Source organism: Pinus tabuliformis, chromosome 6 (assembly GCF_031772625.1).
Source record: "Pinus tabuliformis cultivar Carrire ecotype Pingquan chromosome 6, CPIR1, whole genome shotgun sequence".
Taxonomy (NCBI): Eukaryota; Viridiplantae; Streptophyta; class Pinopsida; order Pinales; family Pinaceae; genus Pinus; species Pinus tabuliformis.
Genome location: NC_142292.1, coordinates 269,353,775 through 269,372,423, shown reverse-complemented (window position 1 = coordinate 269,372,423; position 18,649 = coordinate 269,353,775).

Genomic DNA, 18,649 nt, shown 5'->3' with positions numbered 1-18,649 from the left:
ATTTTAAATAAAAATTATCAACCATATATGTTAAGGACCACATGTATCCCAGTTATTTGGGTGTTTGTTACACATATCAGAGGTCATGGGGCTAAACTCTATGGAGTTGGTTGGTCACCCAAACAAACTTTTGACACTTTTCCTGAGGCTACATGATAGCCTTTCATTGTGCCATGTGGCGCTCTCTGATTGGCCCATGTGGTGGCTTAAGATTGGCCCAACTCATGTACCTACAACCGAATACTAGTGCACCATGTGTCCTCGTAGGATTGGCCCATATTCCAGCTGCACTTTCCAATCAACCAGCTGATTTTATCACCATGTCATCGTATGGTTTGCATAATCAACCCTGGAAGTTGACATTTTTACTATTTTCCAAAAACTTTAGAACATGATAACTTCCTCATATGGTGTCAAATTGAGTTGATTCAAGTGTTGTTGGATTGATTTTGACGAGATCTATCATTTGGCACCAATTTTGAGAGATTTTGAGCACTTTCATTTTAGAGCATATTTTTTATCCCTTGGATCACTCTTCCCCACGGGAAGCCTTTGTACCACTAAAAGTCTATTTTTACTCAACAAGTAAGTAAGGGTACAACTCCCTCACTTTTCTAATCTCTATCCACCTTAATTTTCTTGGATTGGTAACTTTGATCCCCACACGAAGATACTCCACATTGCCTCTGTGTGAAGTTCTTATCCTCTTGTTAAGAATTGAGTCTTCCTGTAACTCATTTAAATATTCAGGAGAAAAATCTTCTACAGATGGAATCTAAACATTATCGTCTTGATCAACAATAATAGGAGGTTCATACAATCTTAAAATTTCCACATTCACAACAGAATAAATTTGCATGTAAGGTGGCAAATCTAATCAGAAAGAATTGTTACCAATCTTCTCCAAAATTTTGAAAGGACCATATTTGATTGGCTCGAGCTTTTTACCTTCACCTTGTAATATTTCTTTCCTAATGTATAACCAAACTTGATCTCCCACCTGGAAATCATGATCAATCTAATGCTCATCTTCTCTTGCTTTGTACTTGGCTTGGCGTTTCTACAATTGTTCTTGTACTCTAAATTCTTGGCTTTTTCCACATCACTATGTCTATCTACTACAATGTCTTTACCAAAGGTGAAATCAAAAGGATACTTTGGAAAATAACCCAAACAAACTTCAAATGGAGATACTTGTGTAGATGAATGCTTGGCATGATTGTAGGCATGCTAGATGTAATGAAAATGATCATCCCAAAGTTTAGGATGCTTACCTCAATATCCTTGAAGGAGATGCACTATTGTTCTGTTCACTACTTCTATCTGGTCATTAGTTTATGGATGAAATGTTGTGCTCTTCTTCAAAATTATGTCCATGAGTTCCCATAAAATTGACCAAAACTTCTAGATAAATCGAGAATCTTGATAAAAATAATTGAAGTAAGTAACCCAAAATGAATCCATACATTTTGGAAGAATATATTTGTGGTTTATTCACCTGTAAGCTATTTCTTACACGAAATAGACACATACATTTCTCTTTAAAAATCCACTACAATATATAAATAATCATGAGATTTCCTAGACATTGGTAATCCCCCAACAAAACCCATCGAAATACTTTCCCAAGGAAGAGAAGGGATAGGAAGTCGAGTGTACAAAAACCATTTCCTATTGGTTGGATTTCTAGTAGCACACATAGAACATCCTTGTACATATCTTGATACAGTTTCATTCACGTGATGCCAATACCAATACCTCTATAATTGAGAAACTGTTTTTATTACACCAAAGTGACCAACAATAAGAGAAGTATGTGCTTCCCTTATGACATTGAATCTTCCACCCTGTGGAGCACATAACTTTCCAAGATGATACAAAAACTTGTTATGAACATGATAATCCAAATCTTCAACATGATTTCCTTGACTCAAAGTTGCATAAACATCTTCAAAATCTTCATCTTGAGAATATTGTTCAATATATATTTCATGCATGAACTAGTTATGCTTACGAATAACATATGCATTAACAATAGCCTTGATAACGTATCTGTAAATTTGTTGTATATACCTTTCTTATACCTAATTACTAAATGAAATTTTTCCAGGAATCCCATCCATCTAAAATGTCTATCTTGTTGTAGCTTGGTTTGTGATTATAAATATTGCAAAGGTCAATGGTTAGTATGAATAATTGTTTCTTTACCCATCAAATAATGCTTCCATTTCTTCACACTTTGTACCAAATTATACAAATCTTTATCATAAGTTGGATATTTAATCACTGCATTGGAAAATGTTTCAAAATGATAGCATATTGGCTTACCATGTTGTATCAAAACTATTCCCATAGCATATTTGGTTGCATCAGTTTGAATTTCAAATGGTTGCTTAAGATATGGAAGTGCTAGAATTGGTGTTGTACTAATTTTATCTTTCAAAGTATCAAAGGCTTTATGTTGCTTGCCTCCCCACTAAAAGAGTCCTGCTTCACACTTGTCAAAGCATGTAATGGTGCCGTAATGAATGAGAAGTTATTGATAAATTTTCTCTGATATTGGATTGCTCCCAAAAATCTCTTAACTTAAGTTACATTGTTGGGTTTAGGTAAATTCATAATAGCATCAACTTTGGATGGATCATTCCTCAATTCACCACCTCCTACAATATGACCCAACTAAACCAAGGAGGTTTCTCCAAGTTCACATTTAGACATCTTCAAATACAACTTTTCCTTTTTCAAGACATATAGAACCCGCTTTACATGCTTGAGATGATCTTCATGAGCCTTACTGAAAATACCAATATCATTTAACTATACTATGACAAAGTCATCAAGGAATGGTCGCCATTTCATTCACTAACTCTAATGAATGTGGAAAGTGCATTACAAAGCCTAAATGACATAACTAACCATTCAAACAAACCTTGTTTTGTCTTGAAAGCAATTTTCCAAATATCATCTTCAACAATCCTTTTCTGATGATAACCACTTCTCAAATATAACTTAGTATCCTTTAATTGATCTATCAAATCATCTATGTGAGGAAGAGGATAGTGATTCTCTATTCCGATATTGTTCAAATCTTAGAAACCCACACACATGCGCTGATCCGAGTTGACTCAACTCCTTGATTTAACCAAGATCTTTTGCTTTTGTGATGTGTTTATAGTTGCATTTTAACAATGCATAAATGAACATATATGCATTCTTAAGCAAATGGAAACATAATGACAATCAAAAAATCATAAAAAAGAGACATTGATAATAGAGTTCATCTAGTGTGAACTATGTCTTCGAGCTCAGTGTCAAGATGGTGTTGGCCGCTTCATTCAATGATGGAAATGGTGAAGATGTACATGGACTATGTTTTTTGTTATATAAGGACATGTTCCCTCTACATGAGTGGCAAAGTCTGTCCATGAGACGTTCTACTATAGGAACTATCACTCACAATAGACCTCCTATCAACATGAAATAATCTTACACATGGTAAAGATGAGTATCTCGCCATCATGGCATCAAATGGATCTCAACAAAAAAATACATAAAAATCCATGATGAATACATCTCACAAGAAATAGACACAGAGATTCTGCATCATACATCAAGCAGGAAACGAGACAACATAGTACATCTCACAGCAAATGATCAAAGAAGTACATGACAATAACACTTCATATACCTCAATTTTGATGGTAACTGAAGATTGGAATACTTATCTGCTCGATCTAAATGCACCATCAAAATCGTGGCATCAAATGGCATAGAATCAACTATCCACACTCTGAAATATAACACCATCACTCCAACCTAGAAAATGGCCAAAAAATAGAATGCTCAGCTGCAAAAATTGGCTGCATCGCGAGGTGTAAAATCAACTATCCATTTCTCAAATTGTGACACCGGAAAAATTTGGGCCTGTAATAATATTTTAGATTCCCCATGATTCTCCAAAGATTCCCTCCTCTAGGTTGATTGGAGATCTGCAACTCAAATCATAAAATTGATCTCACCATTGAGATCCTTGCGAAATTGTGAGAAGAATGAGTATAAAGTTGGCTGCATTATGAATCTCAGAAATTTTAGCCTCCAAGGAATCTAGAAGATTCTCCTCTACTAGGAATCTACAAATCCGCTGCTCAAAAGGTGAATCCAACCTCGCCATTGCGCCCCCTACAAAAAACTGATAAATATGATTGTAAACTTGATTACATTCTGACATTGAGAAAAATTACCTCCCAAGGAATCTTTGGCCTCAAAAGAATATTCCTTGTCTTGAAAAATGTATCAAGGTTCTGCCTCCTAGAACTGCATCACGGTTCCACATGGGATCGATATTCCACCTACAACTTTGTTACCCTCATTCGGCCTCACGCGCTCTCCATTTCGCCATGCTCTCCCCTCTCGCTGTGGAAATGTACAGTGCTTATGTAGTTTTTGTTCGGAAAACTTTAGAAGGAAGCTCCTTTGATGCGTTGGTTAGGGCCTTGGCACCAAGGTGGTAGGTTGGGGGATCAAATCCCAACCCCATTATACTATTTTTTTTTTATGGCATGGTTATATTTTGGTACACCGTTTGAATGGCGCAGTTTGTGGGCAGTTATGGTTCCGTTGTAACCATTTACGTTTGGGCATTGGTGTGGGCACCTGAGCGGCGAGCCGGTTGGGTGGGTTCAAACCCCATCACCCATAGTTTTCATTGATATGTGGCATATGGCGGAGGTTGGGTGTGGGCCGGGTCCACCAGAGGTGGCTGACCCAACTCGTTATAACATAATATATGTGCAGTATATGGTGGTTGGGGCCAGAGGGGGTCACTATCGGTCGACCCATTTTTTAATTAAAATTTGTTTTAACACTATAGTCTGGGAGGGGGGTGGTGGGGGTCATGCCCCACCACCTCATTACATTATTATTATTATTATTATTATTATATGAATAATAGGTCCTTTTTTTTATTTTGTATAATATAAGGGATATTAGACAATTAAAGAGGCAACAATTTGCCTGCTCTCGGGAGCTAAGATTCCACGCTGGTTTATAGTGAATTTGTAGGATACTTAAACCTGACCCACTACCCAACTTTGACTGGCTCTATCTCCTCCATACAAGCTCGGATTTGAGTTTTATTCACACTGTTTGAATCAAGGTGACGAGCACTTCGATCTAGTGCTAGTTTTGAAGCAATATGACCACTTTGAACTTTAACCATTTCTAAGTCCTTTAGGACTTATGCATGTGTCCGGAGCCATCTAGATCAATCCTCCCCACTGAGGAGCTTTTGGTCCTCCAAAAGCATGAAAAATAATATACAACTTCTTTGTACCTTGTTTGCACCACAAGTGTTTGGTAAGTCACCCTTCCTTTTCCTTCACTTTTGTCCTTCGAAGCCTAGGCAATGAGCTGACACCTGCGACGTTTGCAAACCTGTAGTACAGTTTTGAAAATTACATGATTAATTTACATGACCAACTAATGACCCAAGCATCCCATACTTGCCACGAGTTTATAACACATATTCCTTGGTCAAGTTTACATCAAAATGGAGACAATACCCCACAACGCTAAAATATCATTGTTGCTTAGCAAGTGATGGAAAACACATCATCACTGCAACACATGATTTACAAAAAAGAATGCCAAACACTATTATTTCTTTAACAAGTAATGAAAACACATCATCACATTTATAGTTTAAAATGCAACACAAAATAAGTCTAGACATCATTGTTGCTGCAACAAGTGATGGAAAACACTTCATCACTTTTATAGTTTAAAATGCAACACATGATTGGAAAAAATAAGACTATGGCATTCTACCATGCCTAGAAGAACCATTTCTCACTTATAAAAGTGAATGGGTCTCCCCCTTGTCGCACATTCACTGGTCGAACAACCATTTCATTTGGTTCATGCTCAGATTCTTTGTCTTTAAGGTGTTGCTCTGGATGGAGCCTCCAACATGTGGCCCTTTGATGACCACTTCACAATGAATACAATAAGCATTCTTCCTCCAGATTTGCTTTACCTTCTTCTTTGCGTGTTGTTGAGAGGGTATTTCATGCATCATCCTTTTTCCTTCTACCATTCTCTTTCAACACTCATCAAATACATCGTTATGTAAACCCCAAAAGGTACATGTTTTTCGATGACATGTTTTACATTCATCATTAACAACACAATTGTAATCGAAATGAACATTCAAATATTGAGACTTGTTATACCTTTCCTTGTTGTATCTGGTGTAATTATGGCAATGATAGCTTGCCTCAGCTCTTTCCTTGCAATGGGAACTAGCATGGGATGATGGTGATGTGTTCCCATCATTCCCCCTCCTTGATGATTTCAACAATGTCTCGGAAGAATTTGACACCTTCGAGCATTCTCCTTCAGTGTATCCCAAGCCTCTAAATTGAGGCCTTTGCATGACCTCCAATGGCTGATTTATGCCTTGTATATTAACACCAAGTTCTCCTTCCTCCTTGTAGCTCATCCTGGTAAGAAGCCTCAGGTTTGTCCCTATAATTGGTATCTCCACATTTCCAATAGAAATTATACTGTGTGAAGATTAAAATAAAGGGAAATCAACATCTTTTACCTCCACTATCGATTTGGAAAGAACTGGTGAGGGCTTCTCATCATCTTTTGTTGGTGGTTCCCTGGCTGTCTTGGCGCATTCCCCAACTTCTTTCCCAACATACCCAAGTCCTGCCTGACCAGGTAATTCCTCTACTTTGATGGGGTTGACAATGTCTTAGCCATTAATTCCCAAGATTTTTCCTTCATAACCTATTCTCTTTAGTTGTTTGGAGCCAATTCATGTGGTATGGTTTTCAAAAATAGTGAAATCATCATCAGGAAACATACATGAAGTTGAAGAATTACTTCTTACCTCACATAGGTCATGCTGCAACTTTTCAAAGGCCTCATCCTTAGCTTTCAACTGGCATAGCAACCTCTGTTTCTCCTCTTTCTCTTCCTGTAGAAGCATCTTCAATTCAACGTTATCTGCTTGAAGACTCTAGTTGTTATGCTTTAGTTCTTCCAGGGCCTCTTCTATGGCTCGCAATTGAAGCTGCAATCAGTGCTTTTCCTCTATCTCTTCTTGTAGAGCTTCATACATTATGTGCATCTTTATGGACACTCTGAGCATGGTCTTGTACATCTCTTTGTCATCCCCCATTGCTGCATGTTCCATTGTTCACGCTCACAATTCACATCCATGCGAAGATCGCTTTGATACCCAACTTGATCTGAGTTGACTCAACTCCCAGATTTAACCAAGATCTTTCACTTCCGTGATGTGGTTAGAAGTGAATTTTAACAGAGAATAAATGAACATATATGCATGCTTAAGAAAATGGAAACATAATGATGATCAGAAAATCATAAAGAAGAGACATTGATAATGAATTTCGTCTAGTGTGGACTACGTCTTCGGAAACTTGATCCGAGTTGACTCAACTCCTGGATTTAACCAAGATCTTTTGCTTCTGTGATGTGGTTAGAATTGCATTTTAACAGAGCATAAATGAACATATATGCATGCTTAAGAAAATAGAAACATAATGACGATCAACAAATCATAAACAAGAGACATTGATAACGAAGTTCGTCTAGTGTGGACGACATCTCTGAGCCCGGTGTCAAGATAGTGTTGGCCGCTTCATTCAGTGTTGTAAATGCTGAATATGTACATGGACTATGCTTTCTATCATACAAGGACATGTTCCCTCTACATGAGTGGAAAAATATCTCCATGAGATGTTTTTCTACAAGAATTATCACTCACAATAGACCTCCTATCAGCATGACATAATCTTACCCATGGTGACAATGAGTATCCTGTCATCATGGCATCAAAAGGATCTCAACCAAAACATACATAACAATCCACGATGAATACATCTCACATGAAATAGAAATAGATATTTTTCATCATACATCAAGTATGAATTGAGAAAACATAGTACATATCACAAAAAATGATCAAAGAAGTACATGAAAACAACACTTCATATACCTCAACTCTGATGTTGGCTGAAGATTGGAATACTCAGCTGCTAGATATGAATGTGCCATCAAAATCAAGGTGCTGAATGGCAGAGAATCAACTGTCCACACTTTGAAATCTGACACTATCGCTCCAATAAGGAAAATTGCCCAAAAATAGAAGGATCAACTACAAAACCTGACTGCACCACTGAATTTTCGTTGTCGAGAGGTGTAAAATTGACTATCCATTTGTCAAATTCTGGCACCGGAAAAATCTGGGCCTGTAGGCCTATTTTAGATTTCCCCGTGATTCTCCAAAGATTCCCTCCTCTAGGTTGACTGGAGATATGCAACTCAAATCAGAAAACTGATCTCGCCATTGAGATCCTTGCGAAATTCTGAGAAGAATGAGTATAAAGTTGGCTACATTTTGGATCTGGGAAATTTCAGCCTCCAAGGAATCTGGAAGACTCCCTCAAGATTCTCGAAGATTCTCCTTTGCTGGGAATCTGAAAATCCACTACACAAAAGGTAAATCCATCCTCGACATTACATTCCCTTTGAAAATATGATAAAAATGACTGTAAACTTGATTACATTCTGACGCTGAGAAAAATTACCTACCAAGGAATCTTCAGCATTAGAAGAATATTCCTTGTCTTGAAAAATATGTCAAGGTTTTGCCAGCGGGAACTACGTCATGGTTCCACCTGGGCATGGTTTCACATGGGCTCATGGTTCCACCTACAACTTTGTTTCCCTCGCTCTACCTCACACGCTCTTTGTTCCATTGTGCTCTCCCTTCTCGCTATGGAAATGTACTGAGCTTATGTAATTTTCGTTAGGTAGACTTTACAAGGAAGTGCCATTGGCACGTTGGTTAGGGCATTGGCACCAAGGCAGGAGGCCGAGGGATCAAATCTCGATCCCACTAAACATACACACGGTTTGTTTTGTTATGGTGCGATCATATTTTGGTACACCGTATGAATGGCGCAGTTATATTTTGGTACATCATTTGAATGGCACAGTTTGTGGGTAGTTATGTTTTTGTTGTAACCATTTAAGTTTGGGCATTGGTGTGGGTGCCCAAGTGGCGGTCTAGTCATTTCGGCCTGACGGGTTCAAACCCCACTGCCCACATTTTTCATTGATATGTGGCATATGGCGGAGGTTGGGTGTGGGCTAGGTCCACTGGAGGTGGCCCGCCCAACCCGTTATAACGTAATATATGTGCGGTATATGGTGGTTTGGGCTAGTGGGGTTCATGGCCTGTCGACCCATTTTTTAATTAATTTTTTTTTTTAACACTATGGTTTGGGAGGCGGGGTGGCGGGGGTCATGACCCACCACTTCATCACATTATTTTTATTTTTATTTTCCGATTAATAATAGGTCTTTTTTTATTTTGTCTAATATAAGGGATATTAGACAAATTAAAGAGGTAACAATTTTTCCTGCTCTCGGGAGCTAATTTTCCACACCATTTGATGGTGAATTTGTAGGACACTTAAGCCTGACCCACTGCCCAACTTTGACCACAACTTTGACTGTCTCTATCTCCTACATACGAGCTTGGATTTGAGTGTCGTTCACACTGTTGGAATCAAGGCGACGAGAACTTCGATTTGGTGCTGGTTTGGGAGCAATATGCCCACTTTGAATTTTGACCCTTTATGAATCCTTTGGGACTTCTACATGTGTCTGGAGCCACCTGGATCATGTGGCATGTACCATATTTACTTGGAGCCAAAAACATAGGATACCCACAAGGATATGTACTAGGTCTGATGACCCCTTTGTCAAGCAACTCTTGAATTTTCTTCTTGATTTCTTCATTCTCCAAAATTGACATTCTATACATGCCAATATTCGGAAGTGGTGCATCCTGTTGCAATTGAATATCATGTTCAATTCCTCTTTTTTGAGATAACCCTTGAGGTTCCTAAAACATATTGTCATAAGTGTTAACAAATTTAACCATTTCATGCTTGATTTTAAAATCACATCTTGAGAAAGCTTCATATTCAGCAGTATCTTTAGCTCTAATCATCAACAACACAAAATTCATACTTGCATTCACAAGCATTTTCATTTAACTGGAACCAACAAGAGATAAGTTCATCTTCTTGCGATGTGTTCTAACAATATACTAAAATCCATCTTTAAAAGATGATATATGTTCTTATGACAATATAATATGGTTTTTTGGTCATATAAATATGGTTTCCCTAAGAAAATCCCACAAATATCAAGTGGTGCAACATCAAGCTCTACCTCATCTATAAAATTAGCAGTGATGGAAAATTCGAGTTTACATTTTCTTGTCACTTGCAATTTGGCATCATCACATACCCAATGGAAAGGGTAAGGTTTTGCATGAGGTGTGGTCTCTAGATTAAGTTTCTTGGCAATTGCTTCAGAGATAATATTGGCTTGATATCTACTATCAAATAATGTATCAACCTTTGTATGTTTTGTAATGACCCTAATATGGAAACACTCACTTCTTTATTTATCACTTTGAGATTAAATAGGCTTGCGAGAAGAATTAGTACTTGCATTAGAAGCTATGTCTTTCATTCCCATGATTGTGATTTTCGTTTCATCACTTGAATCATATCCTAGAACTTATTGAGTTGTAGCAACAATATTTTGCTTCCCCTTGTTATTGGACTTCTTTGGTCTCAATTTTGGATGTAATTTCTAGGAGTGGTCTTCATCATGGTCATCTTTTGAACAATTTTTACAAGTAATTTTCTCTCCCTCTTTCTGGATAGTAACATTCCTTTTACTTTTACCTTTAAATTTCCCCTTTCCTTTGTGTCCAGATTTAAAAGATTTCTTGTTGGACTCTTAAGGAACATTCTTGCCTCTTGATTCTGAATGAGATTCTTGAACGCATACTTCATCTATATTGGTGGGATTAAACATAAGTATAATATGTCTCAAATAACTAGGTAATCCACCTATATATTTAAGGATAGTATATTTTGAGGTCAAATCAACACCCAAGATTAAAGGTCTTCTTTTAAATTCTTGTGTGTTTGGAAACTCTGACCTTCAGCTTGTTTAAAAAATTTCCAATCCATAATTTTTTTTTTCATTTAAGCTAATCCATAAACTTTCATTCTTAATGCAGCTGTAAAATCATTCCAAGAAGAGATCGTTTTACCACTTTTCTTCAAATTTTCTTGAGTTCTAGCCTCCCACCAGATGAGGGTTGCACCTTCCAAGCAAAGATAAGAAAGTTGCATATTTGTAACATCATCATCACTATTTTGAATCCTACAATAGACTTAAATTTGATGAACCCAATTATCCAACTTTTCAACATTTATTTCCCCATTGTATAATGGCAATTCAAACTTCACACCAACCTTAATCAAAGTAGACTTAATATGTCCTCCTAGAGATGTAGGAGGAGTAGGTCTATGTGATGAAGGAGGTGAAGAAGGAAGTGAGGATGGAGATGAAGGAGGAGGAGGAGGTGGAGGATTTATCCCATTATCACCATCAACTTATGATTGATTAGAACTTTCTCCTTGCAACCTTTCTTTTATTTCATTGTACAACACTTTCACCATCTTAATCGTATCAAAGAAAGCTTTTCTAATATCTCTCTCATCCTTAGACATCAGCTCTTGTCCTTGTCCTTCTTCATATTCCATGAATTGTGGAGTTTGTGGCCTCCTTGAACCAATCTAAGGGTTAGGTTCTTCAAGTGCTTCTTCTCCTCTTCTCAATTTAGACCTTGTAAGCATTCAAAAACCTTGCAAATTCTGTCAAACATTCACAAAAATCATGTTGTGATACCGAGTTGATCCAAAATTAAAACATTGAAGGTTACATGAAATGATTTTCAAGATAGTTTATGTATTTTAGACAATGGAACATGATTGAAAAATCACACAAACTGAAGTAAATTTTGTAGAATATTAACAGTTAAAATGTACAACATGCAACATAAAAACACCACAAATTGATGACGTGAAGTTCACCGCTTCTGGTCTACGTCTCTAGGTCCAGCTTACAATGGTGGTATTTTTATTATATGCTTAAATGATCAAATATATCAACATACAAGTCTCAATTTACAAAAATAACATTTCCATTGTGCCCAAAATGACCAAGAACCCTTATCTAGGCTCTTCTTGGGCTCTAAAAGGTTGAAAAATGACCAAGTAGGCCTCCTTCAAACTGCCTGCAAAACCCTCTATAAACTGGTCTCGCTCTGCAAATTGGAAAACAAAATGGTCCTATGGTCTATTACTTTGGTTCTCAATTATAAACCCGGAGGTCACGGGTTCAATCCCCAATTTGGGGCAGAGTTTATGATGTCTTTTTATAAAAAAAAAAGTTAATTTTTAAATAATATTGGTTCGAAGCCCCTACTTATGTCATGCGTATGGCCACATATGATTGAGGGGCATAGGTCATAGGATACACACCATCACTAGCCCCACTCCAAGTCTTGTGGCACACATAAAGCATGTGCCTAGGACATGGGGAGGGTGCCATACATTTGGTCCCATTCACTTCTGCTAGTGGTCATATGGCTTCCCAAAAACCATAAGTCAGTCCAGTTGGGCACACCCACTAGCTTGCTCATCCCCCAAAACTATCTACCACTTCATTTTAAATAAAAATAGTCAACCATATATGATAAGAATCACCTGTATCCCAATTGGTTAGGAATTTTTTACGCAGACGAGAGGTCATGGGGTCAAACCCCACGGAGTTGGTCAATTACCAAAACAAATTTTTGGTGCCTCTCCTGAAGCCACGTAACGGCCTTTCATTGGGCCACGTGGCACTCTCTGATTGGCCCATGTGATGGCTCGGGATTGTCCCAACTCATGTACCTACAACCCAATATATTAGTGTGCCATGTGTCCTGACAGGATTGGCCCGTCTTCTAGCCATACCATCTACTCATCCTACTAATGTTGAGACCACGTCATCATACTATCTACGTAGTCAACCTTGCAAGTTGACATTTTTATTATTTGCCATAAACTTCAAAACCTGATAAATTCCTCATACAGTGTCGGATTGAGGCGATTCAAGTGTCGTTGGATTCAGATCAACAAGATCTGCAATTTGGCGCTAGTTATAGCATATTTTTAGCACTTTCATTTTGAGCATATTTTTGATCCATTGGATCAATTAAGAAGTTATCTATCCTTCTATAGAAGAAAAGACAAGTGGCTACAAGAAATTAAGAAAAGTAATGGAGCTCTTGCACAGTCAGATGAGCATTATTACCCTATACCTTGCAAGATCAGTTGGTATGGTAAAAAAAGTAGGAAAAAATAGGGAGGACATGGTGTTTACACGATGGTAGAGAAAGAGAGAGTGATTAACATGAGGATGGTTTTTTTTTCAGAATTCACGATATATGGCAAAGACACATGGACAAATAGAGGAAAATAAAGGGACAAGAAACACATTTTGGAATGGACAGATAAGGGATACAATGAAAAAGAGAAGATTAGGGAGGAAACAAAATACACGTTGACAGACATGCATAAGCATAGGCATTGGTTATTTTGTATACTAGCATGCATGATTGAAGGCAAGAAAGGAACATCAACTTCTATTTGAGGAGGATTCATCGTGGTTGGAAAAGTTGTAGTAGGGATTGCAAGTTGAATCATCATGAATTCTTTGGAATCTTGGGTATTTTATCAACTGGATGGAGCATACTGCCTTGAGCACTTCACTAATAAGGCTTTGCATTTGGCTTAGGCTAAGAAATATTGTAGTGAAAATTAACCTACGGTTGAGAGGAGAGTTGAAGTCCCTCTTATAGGTGCTAGCATCTTTGTATAAATTATATAAATGATTATTTTCTTGTAAATAATTGTATTATGAATTACCAATAACTATCTCCTGTAATATTCCAGTAATAATTCCTAATCCATCATATACCTAGGGTGACCGACCATCTAACATATTATGGTGAAATTAGTTATTTGAACTAAGTGGATTTAACCTTGTTGACTCATTGAAGGAGGGTTGATATACATATCCCTGGTGATCTACAAGGATTCTTGGGTTACCCTATACCCATTTACTTATCTTCTGTTGATATGAATATGAACACAATGTTATGGGATTGATTGAATCATGTGGTTTTGGCATTCTTGGACAATTGTATATATGTCAGATAGGTTCCTAAATGGTGTCCTCATTAGTATTGTGACTTATTTTTTGTGTATAAGAGGTAAATCTAGCTCAAAAGGACCTGAGGTCTCTGCATAATCATAATAAGTGATTTACTTCACTGTAATTATTGTCTATAATTCTAATGATTACTTATGTCACTGTGTGGTATTGACTAACTAATGTTCAAGATAAATGTGTATCTACGTTTGATTGAATGCAAAGCACAATAATAAAAAGTGTTGTGAGTAGTTACCTCATTAGTAATGGCTTGATGAGTCCTATAATATTGAGATGCACCTACATGGATCATTTATTATGCTCATGAATAGTACAAATTCTTGTTCTTTTGTCATAGGGGCTTGAGGATCCCTAAGGAATTATTATGATCTCAGTAGTTCATAAATTGTTTATTGTATGAGAATCCAATGGCTGGAATGTTATGACTTAACAAGAATTTCTATGGAGCCAGGACAATCCTAGACAATGTAAGGGAATTAGTTTAATGTCCCCTTGAGACTAATTAGGTGTAGGTTTTGTGACTAAAAGGGATGGAGGTGAAACCTCCATGTATGAGGGCCAATGGGCTCTGTTGTTAAGTTGTCAATATGAAATGAGAGGGAGATAAACCCACTAAGTGTAGAGGGTCATTTGATGAGTATATTCCAGTTATCAAAATCCTATATCTTTGTCAGATCATCGAACTTGCAGAGTGGTAAGATAATGTGAATGGCGAGAGACAGAAGTACCCATGGAAGGGTACCAAGACTTTCCTATTATGTTGTGGGTGTTGATGGGTAGTAAGTACCATCGGTGGTGTAGTCCTGGTAGATGGAAACTATGAAATGGAGGAGGGACAAATAATCCATCCATCAAAGGACATGATAGTCGAAGTCACTGGCCGTGAGGGGATAGTTTCCTTGGTGTTATAACATGAATAAGAGGGAGTGCGAGTACATGGAGGCCTATAGGCTAGGCTCCAAGAAAACCAAAAAAAATTATAACAAAGATATATGGGTTTGCTCAAGTTGTCGGGAACTCGGTGGGACCCAAGCCAAAGCCTAGATGGCAAAAGGATGTTGAAATAATGAGAACATAGTGTACAAACGACCTGCCACATGGAAAGCATCAGAGGCCTTTTCAGAGGGCTAGGTGGCATAATTTTGAGCGAGATGTGCCATCCTAGGAAGGGGCCACCTAGTGGCATGATGTCATATGGGATGACATCAACATGATGTCATCATAGGTCAGAAATCCCATAAGGTTGAAGTGTGCATTTTAGGGGATGAGCCACAATTGATGGGGCTATGAGACAAAAATATTCCTGACATATGAAATAGAAGTGTTTTCATCATGTTGTAGGTCCTCTTATTATTGTAATGGACAAGCGGGTTAGGGCCATAGCTAATGAGGCCAGACAATGATAATATTCCCCATCGACATATGGAGAGATTTTTGTCATGCCCCTGAGGTGTGGAAGCTCACCTTGATTACTTTGGAAAGAAAGGAGGCATGCTTGCACAATGATGTGGTTGGGGCCATGGTGGAGACCACTGATAGGGTGGTAGTCCCAAATAGTTTAGTTAACTGGGATTCTACATGGAATTGTTTGATGATGTGGTGAGGAGCTATTGGCCAAACTTTAAATAGTCATAATTTTTTATCCATGTAATAGATTTAAATAAAATTTATATAGTTAGAAATCTCTTGATGAGATGAATAGAATGGTGGAGTCCAAAGTTGATTTTGATGACTTTGGAGAGGAAATTTTATAGCCCCATTTTCATAATGAGACTATGGAGTTTGGGATGGGATGAAGTAACACCTCCCACTGAGCTGGTTTAGCTTAAGAGGGACGGGAGGCAGTGTTACAAGGTCACTCTTCCAACAATGTTGTTGAAGCATATGCCTTATATTAGGGTTTGAGGAAAATTGTGAATCTAGAAATTTAGGAGGTGATTGTTTTTGGTAATTCCTTGAATATATAACTCACCATTTATATTCAAGATCTCTCCCCTCATATACAAAGTTAAGTCATCCTTTTAAGAAAATTTATCAATTTTATCAGTTTATTTGCAAGAACAACTTTATTCATGTTCTCAGATCAAGCAACTCCAAGGTTTATGACATGGCTAATTTGGAGTCAAGGCTAAATCAAGGTGAACTTTGGTGGTAGGGACAAAAGGGGTATGTACCCCTTCCTTAATGGTTAATCAAGAGACTTAGAAATCAAAGCAAAGAAATAATTGCTCATGGTTTAATGTAATGTTTTTATCAAAGTAAGAGAATAATTCCTCATGGTTTAAGGTAATGATTTTATCAAAGCAAGAGAATAATTATTCATGGTTTAATGTAATGTTTTTATCAAATCAACAGAATAATTCCTCATGGTTTAATGTAATATTTTTATGCTTTGTAAATTTTGGTTTTTTATTAGATTATTCTTCGCAAATGTATAAGTGGAATACTGAAGATATCGTACCATTCTTTTTCTTCTGTGGATGGTTTTTGATACATGTTTCGTTCCTACCATGTCCACTATTTTCAAATTTCTTATGTAAATCATGTATATAATTTGAGTATTAGCTTAGTACCTTTTAATATAATAACTATTCTTGGAATACAGATTTCATAATTTTATTTTTTGGTTTGAACCACATGATATTTGAATCTTCATCTCATCGTTTACATAATACTTCAAGTGAAAGCATGAAGATGGGTTACAGTTTTGGGCCAAATGTGGCAATGAAATTTCAAGTTTTTCCTCTTTTATTGAATTGAAGCCCTCAAAATTCATATAAGCATTCTGAATTTTGATTCAGAGTAAAAAACCAAAGTGTGGAGAATTATGTTGTTTTCCTAATGATTATATTTTGCAAAAATATTTAGTGTCATATAGTATTTAAATTTTTCATTAAATGAAATTCTTGTCCTTGCAAATTTTCACACATCTTAAGAGGTATGTGTGTGTTCATCTAGCATAAATTAGTCTAAAATGTGTAATTTTTAAAAACTATATATATGAGCATGATCTACATGGAGATAGCAAATTTTTTCATATTAAAAAAATATTTTTATGAAAAGATATATTTTTTATTACTTTCGAAGTTATCAAAGTAATATTTCAACTGGATTTTGCAGACGCATGTGTTTACTTAAGGTTTCTTTCAACTGTTTAAATAAATTGAGAAACCAAAAGTACCCTTTTGAAGAAGACTCAAAAACAAAGATAATGTTATTTTTTGAAATTTTTTATTTGTGTATATTTTATGATATTGATTTTTTATTCAACCTCTTTAAAATAGATAAAAAAAAAATTCAAACATTATGTTTAAAAGAAATTAGACGAAAAATATCACATGAATTCAAAAATTTCAAACTCATATGCCATTGGATAGAGAATTCCTTCACGAATCCAATGTGATCAATTCTGCCACCTAAGGAAAACTTTATCCCTAAGTCTGCTAGGGTACAAAATGGAGTTGCTGGAAAATTTGCAGAAGGGGTGCTAAAATTGTGGAATTTAGGACTTAAGAGGCTCGATAGAGCGCTTGATCGAGCACCTAATTTTCAAATTCAAATAAGTCAATCGAGGGTTTTGTAAACCCTCGATTGAGCCATATATGTGGTTAACAGGGGCTACTGCTCGATCGATCTATGTGCTCGATCAAGCTATTATGCTCGATCGAGCCTCCAAAAGAACATTAAATGATCCAAAATTAAGATTTTACCTCATTTTAAAATTCCAAATCTCATTAGAATTTTTGTTGTCATGCCATATAAAAATCTTATCAAATTTTATATTAATATTAAAAATGTATTATTATTATTATTATTATTATTATTATTAAATTAAATGATGAAATGATATTAATATAAAAAATTTAATATTAATATTATTTTTTCTAAAGAAAAAATCGAACTTTTTATTACCAGGATAAAAAGTTACATAGTATATGCCTAAGCATTCGTTTTGCTCTATAATTTGTGAATCATAGAGCTCACTCGATGAGAACATTCAATCTAGATAAACATGTAGGGAACACCACTGAGCAGATGCATAGCCTCCTCATATGAAGAAAATTCGGGCCAGTGCCTGTCAAAGATGGCGAGCACAAAAAAATAAAGAAAAAAGCTTCATGAGAAAAGACCACAACGAGAAAAAGGATTTGGGGGAATCATGACTTCCTCCCCTTTTCTTCTTGACCTTTCACCATTCTCCTTGGGAAAAAATAATGGGAACCAGTTGAAGTGGATTTTCATTGCCGGGTCGGGGGTTTTCCTTGTCTGAATTAGAGGTGTCTGATGAGTGCTGCATTTTGGTTCCACTGATTTCCATTGTATTTGAATTCTTTCCAGATTGTGATTCCATAGGCTCTTGTGAAGAAGTCTTTTGAGTTTCTATTTGGTTGCTTTCATTTGGAATGGGTTCTTCCTCTTCATACTCTTCCTCCTCTTCTGGATATGGATAAGTAAAATT